Below are 10,799 nucleotides of genomic sequence, written 5' to 3'. Positions count from 1 at the left end.
CTACTTGCAATAAAACCAGTTAGGTGTGAGTGTTAGGTAGTATTGGTGAAATGAGAGTAGGTGGCTGGGAAGAAATTACAATCTAAAATGTTTCATGAACATTCATTGAAAGGTAAAGAATACTTAACCTATGTTTATCAAAAATAAATTAATTAAAAAGGATTTAAGTATATTTTCCAAGGTAAAGATTGGGAGAATCAGGAAAGGGATTGGAATTAATAGGATATATATATATATATATATATATATATATATATATATATATTTATACACACATATACACACACACATATAATTAGCCACAAAATGATAGTTGTCCATTAAAAAAACAATCCAACTACTCTCAGTAAAAAAAAATATAATAGTGAGGACTAGTTAGTAGAGGACATACGTATATATAAAGGAATTATATTAGATTACATATATTATCACTCTTATCTGAGATAGCAGTTACTGAAACCCCAAAAATTTCAATGTGCAAATTTTATTTCTTATTTAATTTTAATAATCAGCATTTCCTCAGCACTTGACAAGTAGTATTAAGCAAATATTAGATTTTTAATTTTGTGTATAATTAATAAACTAAATGAAGATGATTTACTGTTTTGCTTAGTTTCTAAGGACATAATCACAAAACTACAGATGGATAATCATAGTTCTATTACCAAATATCACTAAATCAATAAAATAATATTTATCTTATATATATATTTACATTAAACGATAAATACATATTTAATATGTGTATATGTCTATTTGTATATTTAAATACATAATACAGATGCATGTACATACATATTGAAATATAAAATATTATGTATTTATATAAATGTGAGGTCCAAAACATACATTTAGAATATATTTTATATTAAAATATAATATAAAATATTATATAGTGGATACTGTATAAAATATTTAAATATTTTAAAATATAAAATATTTAATAGTGGAGACTTCAAATTATAATAGACTTTAAATGATCTCAGGTATTTCTCTTAAATTTCTGTGTGCCCCCTAGCTATTAAATATAGGCTGCCTTTTTATCCTATAATTTACTTTGTCTTAATGTTATTTTCATTAATTATTTCGGAGGGTCTAAAAAGATAAAAATATTACTTAAAAATTATTACAATTCTTAAGTGTACTGAAATTTAATTTAAGCTACTTATAGAAAAAGATGGCAATGTTAATAGTAAGATATCATCAAGGTATGGTTTTCACACTGAACAGATTTAGAATATTATGAAAGGTTTATTAGCTCACATAAAAATTCTACTATACTTTCTTTTCAAAGTAATAAAACTACAGTTGAATAAAAACATGTAGTGTTACTTTCCGATATCGGTTAATTAGCATCCCCTGAGATGTCCCTGGACTTACCGCGTTAGGTAATGCCAGCGGGGAAAGAAAACAAGCATTCTTTTTTCACAACATCTCATCCTCAAATAAAAATAGTGTTGTAGTTTGATTCCACACTTTTATGCAAAAAAACTTGCATTACTGGTGGCTATGTTAAAAAATGTATATTGCAACATTAAATACAAATAAAAAAATTAATTAAAATTGTTTTCTGGTGCCAAAAGAGAAAGATATTTTCCACAGACTTTTCTTGAAGCATTTTCTGAGAAAGAAATGATTATGAATTGTTTCTCTGTTTGTCTGAAGTGCATTTAAATATTTTAAAAGTTAAATGAGCCTCCTGTCTCTCTCACACTCTAAGAGAATCTCTCCCGGGGAAGTTGGAGATTTCTATTTGAAATGAGAATATGCAGGAAGGTGGCCTTGCTGTGGGAGTTTAGCCAAGGCAGTAGGCTCCAAGCTGTAATTTGTGCCTGTTAAAAAGATGCAAGAGAATTATACTGACTTTGGATAAAGACAGTATGTATGAAGTGGATACTATCTGGCTATAAGAAAAATGTGAGATTTATTTTTATTTTATTAGTTTTTTTCAGCAGACTAGCTGTAATGAACATTTCAGTCTTCTGTAATTCTTATTCAGTAATATAAGTGTTTTATTTTTTCTGCATTCTGTGATTAGGTTTACTGGATTGGCAATGAGACAATTGACAATGACAATGAGGTTGGTCTGGCAGTTCCTGAATTGTACAGACCAGCTGAGGGTCTTGTGGTGACGTACCAGTGGCAAATTATAAATTCACTCCCTCTGTCTCATTGCTTTTTTGAAAGAGGAAGCAGAGAAAGCACACCAAATGAAGATATTATGATCGTGGACTCATTAGCAATACAGATTCCTAAATCCTGTCAGGATCAACATTAGTTTTGATGATAATGTGGCAAATAGATAATAATCCAGGTAATCAAGGTAATCTTACTCATAAATATCTTTCTGTCACATTTGCTTTAGGTGGATATACATAATTTTAATCTTAGATTATTCCAAAGATGGAGGCTCTTATTTGAATGAAATAAGGTATTTATGAGGGTTTGGGAACGCATGTTTTCCCAAGTAAATGGAATGTTGGTATTTAACGATGGCTATCATTGTTAGAGAAAAGTTAAAGAAACTGGGATATGTAGAAATGACAACAAAGGATTCAGAAAATCCCAGAGAAGCAAAAACCTCACTTAGGAAATAATTGGCAAGCAGCTTAAAATGGATGGATTGAGGGATTCTCAGAGGTGGGAATTGGTAAAATATTGTTTCAATTAATTTCCTGTATTTCTTTATGCTACCTGTACTTGTTGTTGCTAGTAGATAGAGATGCTGTTTATTTCAGCTATTTCCAACTGATGTGCCACGGGAATTTTTAAACACGCACTACCTGACTATTAAGTCAGGAGAACTGATTTCTTTAGATTATCAACAACAACAAAAAATGTCAACAGCCAACACAACCATAGCTGCCTGGTGTGAATAAATCAAAATTATGCCTATTATTTTTGTCAGATTAGGCAAAAGAATTGCCAACAAAACCAGGATTACCCAATCAAATAGAAAAAGATGTTTAAAAACAACAGCTCAAACAACAGGTTAAAATCCAAACTATAAAAGGAACTCATATAACTCAGCACCAATTTAAAAAATGTGCAGACCTGAGCAGACACTTCTCCCAGTAAGATATACAAATGGCCAACAAATATAGTAAAAGGTACTTAACTTCACCAGCTACTAGGGAAGTGCAAACTACAAACAGATACTATTACACCTCACACCTGTTAAAATGGTTATTATGAAAAAGTCAAGTGAAAAACAAATGCTGGAGCAGTTGTGGGGGAAAAAAAGGAACCATCATTTACTACTGGTGGAAACGTAAACTGGGACAGCCACCATAGTAAACATTATGGAGGATCCCACACAAATTAAGAACAGAGCTACCATATTACCGAGAATTCCCTTTTCTGGGTGTCTTCCTGAAAAATTAAAAACATTTATTTACAAAGATATATGCACCTGTATGTTTACTGAGGCATTAATCACAGTGACAAGACATGGAGACAATGAAAGAGTCCTTTGATAGAGGTTTGGATAAAGAAGGTGTGGTACACATGTACTACAAAGTAATAATACTCATCCACAGAAAAGAAGAAATGTTGAAATTTGTGACAATAAGGATGTATCTTGAGAATATCACACAAAGCAAAAGAAGTCAGGCAGGAAACGTTAAGAACCATATGAGTTCACTCATATTTGAGATATAAAACTAAAAGCCAAAGTGAACAAACAACAAAAACAAAACTTTATTGTCTCAGACAACAGTATGGTGATTACCAAAGGAAAGATGGATAGGGAGTTAGAAAGGGAAAAAGGGGGTCAAATATATGGTGATGAAAGATAACTTTGTTACCATCAGTATTTGGCTAATTACTGGTGAGAAAGGAGAGCAAAGGAAACTAGACATTGAGACTAACAAGTGGGGGAGCATGGACCCGTTTGCTCCAACATGAAGCTGCAGCTCCATGCTGTGGGTGATTATAGCCTGGCTCCACCAGGGGGATTAAGACTCTTGCCTTCCCCTCCTGGTACCGGATCGTTGGGCAGCTCAATGGGAGATGCTGGGCCATAGAGGTCGGTCAGTTCAATTAAAGGATGTAAACCCATGTAAAGCCTGCATGCAAAAAGTTGGCAAGTTGATTGATCATTTTGAAAAAGCTTCTAGTATTTTCCAAGCCCAACATATGTAATCCCAGAAGAAGGAAGATTCTCTCTATCTCTGTCAATCTGCACTTGCCCCATGCACTTGCCCCATGGACTGGCTTGTTCTCTCCATGACCATGTGGTCCTAGCAGCCATGTGGCCTATGACCCTGAGGACTCTGCATGCAAGCTTCAGAGAGGGGCCTGAATATCACATAAATGGATTGCAGCATGAAACACAGGCCAAACTAGCCAGATGCTGTGGTGGGCTGTACTTTAACATAGAGCAGAAACTCTGGACACTGGCTTTAGTCTTGGCCTTGCTGAGGACATCGTTGGACTTTTCTTCATGGCACACACAGAGATGGGATGTTGGAAAAAGCAAGAGGGGAACTATCTTAATTTTACATCATTAATACAGTTTACCACAGAACCCCACCCTCCTGTGTGGGTCGCAATGCTACAAGAACCCCACTTTCACTGATAACACTTGAAAACTAAGTTTTCTGGAGAAACTGATTCTGGTCCTGAGCTGAACAGAAAGGAAATATTCTAGAGACCTCACTACTATTCTCATAGTTTATTTTTGCTCTCCATATTCACTTCAATTACTTAAAGGATCTTTGTTTACTAGAAAACAGACATTTAATTTCACTGTTTTTCTTCCTGCATTCCCACTAGTGATTCCTATACATATAGAATAGAACAACTAGTTCCTGAGAATACAAGTACACAAGAAAAGATAATGAGACATAGAAAAGAAAAAAAATTTTAATTAGCAGACCCACAAAAATCTAGTATTTATTGACAGAGGCTGCAAAGAGAGATCCAATGCCATTTGATTAATATTAAGATGGAGGCGCTCTGCAGTAAAAGTTTATAGATAAACAAAAGTGGATGGTTATTGCTTATTATTCATGGAGATATAAATTATCACAATATAGTTATTGATTTTGACCAATTTGAAAAATTGCCCATAAGTTGTATCTGTCCTAATGATTAAAAAATAACAATTAGAACAATGCACAGTAAACACTGAAATTTCAACATGGATACTTCAATGAAAGTCTCATAAGGCTTCTATAGTGGGAAATGTCCGTAAGTATCTTTGTGTTTCGTATTTAGAAAAAATATTGAGAAGAATATAAAAATTAACAAAGCATCTAGATTAATGGGTAGATGTAATGTTTTTCATGTGATTGATGGAAACTCAAGAGCAATTTATTGGGATTTATAAGAAAACCCTTTGATTTTTTCCTTTATGTCCCTTGCTCTAGTGTGTAGAATATCTGAGACTTTCCTGCCTATGTTCTCCTCTAGGATTTTGATGGTATCATGATGTATATTTAAATCTTGGATCCACCTTGAATTTATTTTTGTGTATGGTGTAAGTTGGTGGTTGAGTCTCTTATTTTTTTGCATGTAGCTGTCTAGCTCTCCCAACATCATATGTTGAAGAGCCTATCTTTGCTCCATTTTATGCTGCTGCCCCCTTTGTCAAATATTAATCGACTATAGAGACTTGGGTTTATTTCTGGGCTCTCTATTCTGTTCCATTGGTCTATGTGTCTGTTCTTATGCCAGTACCACCCAAGTGCCCATCAGTAAATGAATGGATCAAAAACTATGGTACATTTACACAATGGAATTCTATGCAGCAGAAAGAAGGAGCTCCTACTTTTTGTGACAGCATGGATGGAACTGGAAAGCATTATGCTAAGTGCAATAAGGCAGGCAGTGAAAGACAAATACTGTACGATTTCACCATTAACAAGACCCTAATCAACAAAATGAACAAGCAAACAAAGTGTAGCCAAAGACATTGAAATTGAGAACAGGCTGACAGTGATGAGAAGGAAGAGGGCAAGGGATAATGGGGAAGTGGAAGTAATGATAAAGGACATACGGACAACACAAGGTGAGGTGGAAATGGGGAAGGGCGGTGGGGAAGGTTGGGGTGGTGGGGAGGCATGGGAGAAAAAGGCAGAAAACTGTACTTGAACAACAATTTTAAAAAACCCTTAGATAAAAATTTCATTATGAATCAATCTCTAGATTCAAGAAAAAAAGACATCATACAGTTTGTGCAATTAATATAAAACAATGGAGAATTTTACACATTGCTAATCAAGAATCTGCTTTAGTATTCATCATTAGTATATTTAAAGGTATTTTGCCAAAGTAAATATTGGACTTGATTTTTAAAAAATCACTCTATTATAATCTGATCATTGTTTTTCATTGTATTTTATTAGGTACTTGCAGATATTTAGATAGCCATATTTTTCTGTAACTATCCAGAAAAAGATGATGCAACGATGGAGATAATGAAAAAATTCCGCCAAATAGGAAGAGATGGCAGACATTGTAAAAATAAACACAAATCTAAAAAAATATTATTTTATTTTATTTCTCTATCTGGCAAAGGGAAATAGAAATAACTCTTTTGTCTTTTATAGTTTTTTTTCTTTAAAAACTGTATTTCTAAATTGTTTCTCTACATCTGTGAGAGGTATGTAATATTTTGAAAAAATAAATGAGTTTCCTGCCTGTTTTGCATTCCAGGGGTGACTTGCCTGAAGGTCCTGGAATGTAAACACCATAAAGGGTGACAACTTGCACTCTACTCTCTGCAGGAGTTTAGCCAAGGCGCTTGACTCCAAGTTGTAACTTCTGCTTGTCAAAAAGATGTAAAAAGTAGACACAGATGGAAAAAAAAATTTGTTTTCCGAAACTGAAACCCATAAATAAAATTGAAAATGCATTTTAGAATATTGGCCATGTTTACAAGAATAAAGTCAATAACACAATATTTTTCTTCTCATTTCTTATCATTAGCCTTGTTTTCACTTCTGGGTTTTCCATATGCCCCGTAATTACAATATAGTGTAGACCTGGCATCTTATCTGTGATCTTGGTAAGGTATATCATCATAGTGTTTTTGTGCAAATGCATTGTACACTTGCAGAATTTCTATTTTAGAAAAAAAATTGTCACATCAATAATATACACAGGTGGGCAAAAGTAGGCTTACCACCGTGCATATGGAAATGTATATGATGCAAGAATAAATAAGGATATCTGTGATTCACATAAAACTATAAACTTAATTTTGACCACATATGTAACTTTTGTGTTTTATGAACTATTATTTATAATAATTCTTCATAAAAATATTAGGAAAACAAATTTTAATCAAGTCTGTGCCATTAGATGATTTCTCAAAACTTCAACTTTTAAATACATGGCTTCTAATGATTCAAAAGGTATTTTTTCAGTAGTAGTAGGGAATTAATTTGTTCATATTTTAGTTAATCCCTAAAGTATTGTATATAATACTGCATTAATATACAAATATAATATGGTATTTCAATATAAATATGTGAATAATTTATTCAGTTCCTGAAGAAGTTTTCAAATTGTTATATATTTTAGAGTAATTTTTTACAACTACTTCTACACATTCCCAATAAAAAATGAGTCTACAGCTGTTAATTGGAGAAATAACTACTGTTCAGTATACTGTGTCCATAGCATTTAGTGTGTACCTGTAAACTTAACATTTCACTTTGTTCCAATAAAATTATTTATTAAACTCCAGAAGATATTAATTTTTATGCCATTAGATGTCAAAATATTTTTATGAATTCAATGTCTCTTTTGAATTATTATTGAGTAATTGTGTCAACATTTCTTTTGAGTATAAAGAATACAATGGATCCAATAAAGGAAGAGATGAGGATGTGATAATTGAACTATGGCAGAAAAGACAGTTCATTGGTGCAGATACACATTTTCCTTGTTTCTGTATCTTTCCTACTTAAAATGCAGCATAGAAGTTTGTGTATTGTGAAAGGGTTATATATATAAAATTCTTGAGATAATATTTTGAAAATAGGTGCTTGGCAAATTCATTTAACAGGTTTTCTGTGTATTTCATACAAACACCATTTGGAAATGCTAGATTTTGACTAGTCAATGGGACTGATTTCTTTGGAGTCTGAATAAAATAGCGGCTCATTAAATTGCTAGGTCAGAATTTAAAATAGTAAATTATTATGTTAATTATATTAATGATATTCTGACTTTGTTGCTGAGAAATAAAAAGCTTCTATTTTCATTTTGATAGAAGAGTTCACTGTAGAGGGGGGACAAAGACTGCACATATTTTCAACTAAGAAGCCCAGTTAAACAGATTTACAACATCAATCTGAAAAAAAATTAATGTGTTGCAACATTAGTCATACTACAGATAACGTGGTGTTACTTTATGTTCAGACTTCTAAATAGTTCCATGCAGTTCATTCTAACCTCAGTATAACCTGAATAATAAAGACAGGCATAACTTCAGAAAGATATACTGTCTAATTACGGAGGGAAAAAATACACATGATATATTGTGCGACCTGTGCCACACTACAGTTTACAGTTGTGGTGTCCTTTTGTACAATATATGTGAACCTGGAAATACCTTAAAGGTGAATTTTACCACATTGCTTTAGAGAATTCTAGGACCTCCTCTACCTCAATCCACCATGATTTCAGTAGCACCATAGATTCTAGAATACAAACACACTGTTCCTGAAACTGAGCCTTGAGTCTTACATTCACATAGCTGCCCAATTTTGTTTCCACCAGCATCTGCAAGACACTGCAATAATTTCTGTGACTTTGTATTATATACCATTGAAAATGAAAGATTGAAATTATAGGGGACAAATAGATGCTAGGGGCAGTAATACATTAAGTGATATGCCTAGGAGTGAAAATAGACATGAAAATTGTTATAACAATTACCTATGTAGGATGAGCTACAACAGAATTCGGTTGGCACTTATAACAATAAAATTTTTTAAACAATTTTATTGTTATAAAATTGTTAAATTTTAAATTTAATAAAATTGTTAGAACAATTTTATAACAAAGTAGTATGAGCTGTGATAGAATTAGGTTGGCACTTCTATGAGTCCAGACATATACCTTGTCTCAGTGACAATCCTGAGAGAACAGAACCAAAACTATGGCCCTAAAGAACAAATTTAATAAGCAAGCATTACATACACTTAGCAAATGATAATAAAGTTAGAACATCAGGCTCCTTGGTAAGAAAAAGAAAAATGAAAGATAAGTCACAATGCTAAGATCTCTCTGGAGACAATTTTAAGCCAAACAGATAGGTGCCATTATAACTTGGATACCCAAAGGGGCCCTTGGCATTGGTTTTTGTAAAGAGAAAGATACTTTGAGAGAGAAAGTGTATGTAGGTACACACCCAATGGAAACTGTAGATTATAGCACAATTGAATTGATTATTTTTTCATTGAAAAATTAGTTCTGTGGTAATGTTTATTATGGAAACTATTCTGGCTTAGTTTAATAATGTTGGTTGCTTAATATCCCCTGTGCTTCAATTTTAACTGTATATTTTTATGGAGGGAAAGAAATTAAATACATTTTGCATTAAGAATAATATTTTTAGTCATTATTTTTATTTTAATTTATCTTTTTGGATGATTTGGGATTTTTTTACATATTGTTTGGAAAAATTCAGAAAATCCCAATTAATTGTTTGTTAATCCTTCACTTGTTAATCATTGCTAATGTGTATATTCACACACACTCATGCCTACATATACAGGTATTTTTAATTTATGTATAGTGATAATGTTAGTTGTATACATTTTAATCATGTTATTTATTCTATACATTGCAATATAGATTTAAAGTTTTACTATGCTATTGATCATTTTTTTAAATGTGATTTTAATGGTTGCATCATAGTCCATGAAAAATCTGGCATATTGCTTCTTGTTATAATAGCCTCTATTAGACTTGTGTGCTGTTACCAATATTTTGCACTTAATATAATTATAAAAGAGACAAAAACACTTCAATATGCATTTTAAACATCAGTGATCTTTGGAAAATATGAATTCAGATTTCAGTTGTATGTGTATACATAGATATATTAACATTAATAAAAGTTACATACATTAAAATTATGTGTGTATAAAATTTAAATATATAAAGATACACATATGTATAATTTCCTCTCAGAAACACAAGACCAAGTAATCAACAATTCTGTTAAGTATTTAAATGTTCAATTTCAGTTTCAAAGCAGAAACATAAGCTAATTTAGAATAATTTTCCTAAATCCTAGTCAGTCAATCATTTCCTTCCCCCAGGGGAGAGTGCCAACACAGTTCTCCACTGCCAGGAATGATGTAGTGGAGTTTCCCACATCTGGGGAGATCACAGGGGCCAGCACATCTGGAGTGCAATGGATAAACTGCACCCTAGGAAAGTTGACTTCGTGATCATGGTATCTTCCCTGTCTGGTAACTATAAGTCAATCTTTTAAGTTTTCTGTTACCAATACTGTATTTTTTTCAATTACCAATATATTGGCATGTAGGTAAGTTATTGGTATTGAAGCAAACAAACAAACAAACAAACAAACATCACTCCCCACTAAGGTAAACCAGGAAGGGATATGTAGAAAAGATGACTGCTGTAGTTTGGGTTCCACTGCAAACTGCAAGGTGGAAATGTGCTCACCAATGGGTGATTAGGGAATACTTTGGGATCAACAAACACAGGGCAGAGGAAAGGAAAGACAGCTAAATTTGGCGGAAGGAGGAGTTAGGCAGGAATGCAGTCGTAAGTCCTCAACTTACCCTGTCGGGAGCTCTGAAGCTGAA

At 32.7% G+C, this 10,799-nt stretch overlaps 1 non-coding gene across 1 annotated transcript; it reads right to left on the bottom strand.

Moving 5' to 3' along the window:
* Positions 1-10,280: 10,280 nt before the first annotated feature.
* LOC118998894 (U1 spliceosomal RNA) lies at positions 10,281-10,444 on the bottom strand. Its single transcript, XR_005068979.1, has one exon. It is a non-coding gene; the product is annotated as a U1 spliceosomal RNA (small nuclear RNA).
* Positions 10,445-10,799: the final 355 nt, after the last annotated feature.

This window comes from Sturnira hondurensis, unplaced genomic scaffold, assembly GCF_014824575.4.
Source record: "Sturnira hondurensis isolate 20B ecotype Veracruz unplaced genomic scaffold, ASM1482457v3 Scaffold0014384, whole genome shotgun sequence".
In the NCBI taxonomy this organism is placed as follows: domain Eukaryota; kingdom Metazoa; phylum Chordata; class Mammalia; order Chiroptera; family Phyllostomidae; genus Sturnira; species Sturnira hondurensis.
Note: the sequence above shows the minus strand (reverse complement) of the source record. Positions and strands in the feature narration are given on the sequence as shown.